General features: G+C 42.2%; 1 protein-coding gene across 1 annotated transcript in view; it reads right to left on the reverse strand.

Moving 5' to 3' along the window:
• Nucleotides 1–3655, reverse strand: part of OSBPL2 (oxysterol binding protein like 2) — an 85078-nt gene extending 81423 nt beyond the window's left edge. Inside the window, exon 1 of the mRNA XM_075277018.1 lies at nt 3496–3655. The gene's annotated coding sequence lies outside the window, so the exon portion shown is untranslated. The remainder of the gene's footprint in view (nt 1–3495) is intronic.
• Nucleotides 3656–5741: the final 2086 nt, after the last annotated feature.

The raw sequence follows: 5741 nt of genomic DNA on the forward strand, positions 1-5741 counted from the left end.
ACCAGTTCCTGGAGAGATAATGTTATGTCTGGCAGAAGTTTATCTCCCCTCTACAAGTTTAGTACATGTATTGTACATGTGTATGGTGGTCCCATGTGACATAGTTAGCTGAACGTTCTCATATGTATGGCCAGCTTTAGGGTCAGTGCACACTTTGTTTTTTGGTGCTGATTTTGACGCAGGTGGATTCAGCATCAAAATTAGCGCCAAAAAACTCTGTGTGCACTGACCCTTAGGCTAGTGATTTATACCTTCCCCATGCTATGCTACACCACAACTCTTCCTATTCAGGTGCAAATCAGTTCAGCAAGAGGTCAGTGCATGTAAAGATTTGCAAAATGACTGGAAAAAAAACCAAGAGGAAATTGCATTAAAGTATGCTACAAAAAAACGGAAAAAAATGCAAGAAGAGTGGCACAAAACCAACAAAATACAGGACAGACTAACAGTGTATACCCAACGTGATAAAAAAAACTGTGCCAGCAGGTGTAAGGGGGGGAAAGAATACGCTTCTGGAATGGTTTATGGCTGTTTTGGGGGTTTATTTTTTTTACTCACATGAACAATCACCTGAATATGTCATCACCAAACACAGCCATCGGACAAGAATGCCACAGTTTCTCAAAATGTGACTGACTCTTTTCCCCACAATCCTGAACAACCCTTTTAATTATTGCTACGAGGGAACCACAGTGTGCATCTAAATTTAGTTACATATAGTATGTCAGTAGCCTGCAACTGTTTAGTAACACTAGAACTCCCAGAAAGCTGAAACTAAGGCTTTTTTACACGTGTAAAAATGGCATTGAACTCAATGGGAGTCTGATTTTTACATGTGTATATTTTTTTTTAAATGTAGATTGTGAGCCCCACATAGAGCTCACAATGTACATTTTTTCCCTATCAGTATGTTTTTTTGGAACATACAAACTCCTTACAGATGTTTTTTTGCCCTTGGCAGGATTTGAACAACAGGACTCCAGCGCTGCAAGGCTGCAGTGCTAACCACTGAGCCACCGTGTAGCCCCTTTCAGGGTGCATTCACACTGAGTATACGCTGACTGATTCTGAACGTTAAAACACATTCAGAATCAGCGCGTACAAAGCAGATCCCATTCATTTCAATGGGAGCCGGCATACGAGTGCTCCCCATTGAAATGAATGGGCTGCTTTTTTCCCTATTGGTTTCAATGTGATACACGCGTATCCAATAGGGAAAAAAGCAGCCCATTCATTTCAATGGGGAGCGCTCGTATGCCGGCTCCCATTGAAATGAATGGGATCTGCTTTGTATGTGCTGATTCTGAACGTGTTTCACGTTCAGAATCAGCTCAGCGTATACTTTGTGTGAATGCATCCTTACACGTGTATTTTGACAAAATCAGCTTACGTTTACATTGTGTGAAGGCAGCCTTCACACTGAGTAAACGCGCGAGTATTTTTGCAAAATCCACTTGTAAAAATAAGACTCCCATTGACTTCAATGATATTTTTTACACGTGTAAAAAGTCATTGAAGTCAATGGGAGTCTTATTTTTACACGTGTATTTTGCAAAAATACACACACGTTTACTCCGTGTGAAGGCTCCTTTAGAGTTGTCTCATTACATGGAGAAAGCTTATAGCTTTCAGTTCACATCAGCGTTCGGGGCCATTCCGATATCCACATGAAGTATGCGAAGAGAAAAGTCCTGCAAGAAAACCACATTGACCCACATTATAGTCTATGGGGTCCATGGGTTTCCTTAGGTAACCGCTTTTTTTATGCAGATAGGTTTCTGTTGGGGGGTTCCCAAAGTGGACTCCCCTAACGCAGATGTGAATCGGGCCTATGTTACAACTTGTGTGTCTCTTACCATCATCATGAAATGCAGAGAATAATAGCTTGGCATCTGCAAGCCGTACTTCTAAGAAGATCTAATTGACTAAAATTGTAGTTTCAGAGCCATGGGTTGCTTCTGCAATGTAACTAGTATTTAAAGACAACCTTTTGCCACCTCCATCAGTTCAAGTTCCTTGCTAATAAGCGCTGCTCTATTGATTTAGTTGGCTTCACTGGTGTTTTGGAATTTTTTTTTCTCTAGCCCCCACTGTTCACAAGCAACAAGTGCAGGTATTTTTGGTGCCCGATGTGCTAGTTAAGCTCTGTATTTTCAGAAGAGCAGTGTCAGACAGGGGAGGCATGAATGAGATATTCAATCAGAGGCAGCCAAGGGTCAGAGCTCAGAATCACACCCTTTGTGTGCTCCTGCCTAACACTGCCCTCCTGACAGTACAAGAGCCTAAATAGCATATCAGACACCAAAGCTAACAGCATTGATTGCTTGGGAATGGTGAGAGCTAGAGAAATTCCAACTGTGTCAGAAGCAGTAGAGCTGAAGCTATTCATTGATGTAAAGGGCCAGCCTTGGTGGAGGTGGTGAAAGGTCCTGAATAAATACATCATGAATGTTCTATAAATCAGTGCTAACAAATGCAGGGCAATGAATGTAATATTATATAAGATATAATGTTACAGTACAGAGAATAATAAGAACGGCTTTGATTATTTCAAGCAGGGCTCATACATAATCCGTCATGTAGCAGTTCTGTAGGGAATGAAGCTATAGCCGCTATGTAATATACTTTATATATTACATCAATATGAGACAACAACTGGACCTGGCACTGCAAGCAGGCTCTAATACTGTACCAATAAACGGGGTAAGAGCAGGTTACCACAGGGGGGCGCTGCACATTATATGCCATAGATGAGTAGCATTTTAGTACAGCGAGAAATCCATACACATACATCTCAAGTCCTAGTCTCTAGTTTTGACCCAAATTCCTATGACCCTCTTTGTGAGCTGACGGGAAAAAAAGCAACTTTCCTCAACTCTCTTGGAAGTGTATAAGTGAATAAGATTATGATGTGATGTGATAAGGATCTTCAAGGCATGATCACACCTATAACACTTGTCCCCTACCTCCAGGAGTAAAGTGTCAGAAAGGGTATACTGCCAAGATGCAGAACTTCTCACTATATGATGCAAGTCATTTACATAGGGCTGGAGAGCCCCTTTAGCTGCAGATTAGAAGTCCTTTACAATGAGCAACTCAGCTCTGAAACACCTGAGTGTGACATGACGAAGGATGAGGCTGCACTCACACACATATATATATATATATATATATATATACATATATACATATATATATATATATATATATATATATATATATATATATATATATACATACACACACACACACATGTATGTGTGTGTATATAACATTGCTTGTGATACTCTACATAGAATATACAGGACACATCACACCCACTGCCTGCTGATACTCCATGTATAATGCACTGAGCATTTGTCTGTCACACCGAACATTATCAACACATAGGTAAATGATGGATGGAGCCCCAGCCTCCCGGTAAAGCAACCCCCACCCCTTATAGATTTCCCGGCATGCCCCGGTTAGGGCCCCTCTCAGGCCTATGTTATTTACCTGCTGCAGCTCAGGACTCAGCTTCTCCACTGACACCCAGGCGGAAGTGCCAACCAGGCCCAGACGTCCCGCACCCACCAATCACCGCCCCGCTCCGGAAGACTGACGGCACAGGCATCCAATAGAAACGGTCGCTGGGGACGAAGGGGTGGGCCGCGGCGGTGTGAGCATGTGAGCTGATGTCAGGACTGGATCCTGCGTTCATATGAAATAAAGGGATTATTACATAGTGAGAATAAACAGAGTTATGTAACCAGTGAGAAGCACACACGTCAGTGCAGCGCAGAGCACGCCGTCCTGCACCATCTAATGCAGGGGCTGGGCTGGAACTTGTAGTGCGCCACGGGGCGAGGACCGCAGTCCATAGCATGAGTAAAAGCAACTTGATGCATCCATTCACTGACAGCAAGCAGAGATCTTGACTATACTGTGATTGGAACATACTATAATGTATGAAAGAATCTCAGCCCTTTACTGGTGCTAGGAACCGCAGCCACATGATAAGAGCAGAGGTCTGGAGATAAATTCTGCTGCTATCTGCTTCCATCCAGGCTGTAAAGTCAGATCCACTAACATTTATTGCACAGAATGACTGATAAACTCCTAATGTATGATAAAAGGCCTGCATCTTTTCACACTGTTTCCTAAATCTTTGCTGACAAAGAATGGAAACTTAGGCCCAGTTCACATCTGCATTCAGTATTCTGTTCGGGGAGTCTACTTGGGAACCCCCAAATGGAAACCTATACGCATTAAAAAGCGGTTAGCTAAGAAACCACAAGGACACCAAAGACTATAATGGGGTCCATGTGGCTTCTGCTCGGTCTTCCCACAAATCTTATGGAGAAAAAAGTACTGCAAGCAATCACTTTTCTCGCTACAGGATTCGTGCGGAAATCACACAGCCTTCATTATAATCTATGGGATTTCTTAGCTAAAAGCTTTTTAATGCATACAGCTTTCTGTTCAGGGGTCCCCAAGCGGACTCCCCGATCAGTATACCGATGCAGATGTGAACTGGGCCTTACATGTTCTGGCCATAGATATGATATATTTATCTGCAAATCATTGAGGGATCCAGCTAGTCTTGATAACATTTGCTACTACAGTATGTGTATGACAGACATTTCTGCAGATTTCACCAAATTTAGGAGGATCTGCCGAAGTTCTGCAGATAAATGTCTTATGTGTCTGCCACACACATCGGTTGATGCCAACAGATTAAAGGTGCAATGGTTTATACCTACAATCCCGCCAGTAAAAACTAAACTGGCCAATGAGTTTGTAAATCAATGGAGCAAATTTATTAAGATTTGCCAGAGTGGAAACCCACACCAGGTAGGAACTGGTACAGTGTTGGCCAAAAGTATTGGCACCCCTGCAATTCTGTCAGATAATACTCATTTTCTTCCAGAAAATTATTGCAATCATAAATTCTTTGGTATTATTATCTTCATTTAATTTGTCTTCAATGGAAAACCATAAAAAGAATTGTCAAAAAGCCAAATTGGGCATAATTCCACAGCAAACATAAAAAGGGGTGGACAAAAGTATTGGCACTGTTTGAAAAATCATGTGATGCTTCTCTAATTTGTGTAATTAACAGCACCTGTTACTTACTGTACCTGAGGCACCTAACAGGTGGTGGCAATAACTAAATCACACTTGCAGCCAGTTGAAATGGATTAAAGTTGACTCAACCTCTGTCCTGTGTCCTTGTGTGTACCACATTGAGCACGGAGAAAAGAAAAAAAACAAACAAAGAACTGTCTGAGGACTTGAGAAGCAAAATTGTGAGGAAGCATGAGCAATCTCAAGGCTACAAGTCCATCTCCAGAGACCTGAATGTTCCTGTGTCTACCGTTCGCAGTGTCATCAAGAAGTTTAAAGCCCATGGCACTGTGGCTAACCTCCCTAGATGTGGACGGAAAAGAAAAATTGACAAGAGATTTCAACACAAGATTGTGCGGATGGTGGATAAAGAACCTCGACTAACATCCAAATAAGTTCAAGCTGCCCTGCAGTCTGAGGGTACAACAGTGTCACCCTGTACTATCCGTCGGCGTCTGAATGAAAAGGAACTGTATGGTAGGATACCCAGGAAGACCCCACTTCTTACCCAGAGACATAAAAAAGCCAGGCTGGAGTTTGCCAAAACTTACCTGAGAAAGCCAAAAACGTTTTGGAAGAATGTTCTCTGGTCAGATGAGACAAAAGTAGAGCTTTTTGGGAAAAGGCATCAACAT

The sequence above is a fragment of the Leptodactylus fuscus genome, chromosome 6, assembly GCF_031893055.1.
Source record: "Leptodactylus fuscus isolate aLepFus1 chromosome 6, aLepFus1.hap2, whole genome shotgun sequence".
NCBI classification, from domain to species: Eukaryota; Metazoa; Chordata; class Amphibia; order Anura; family Leptodactylidae; genus Leptodactylus; species Leptodactylus fuscus.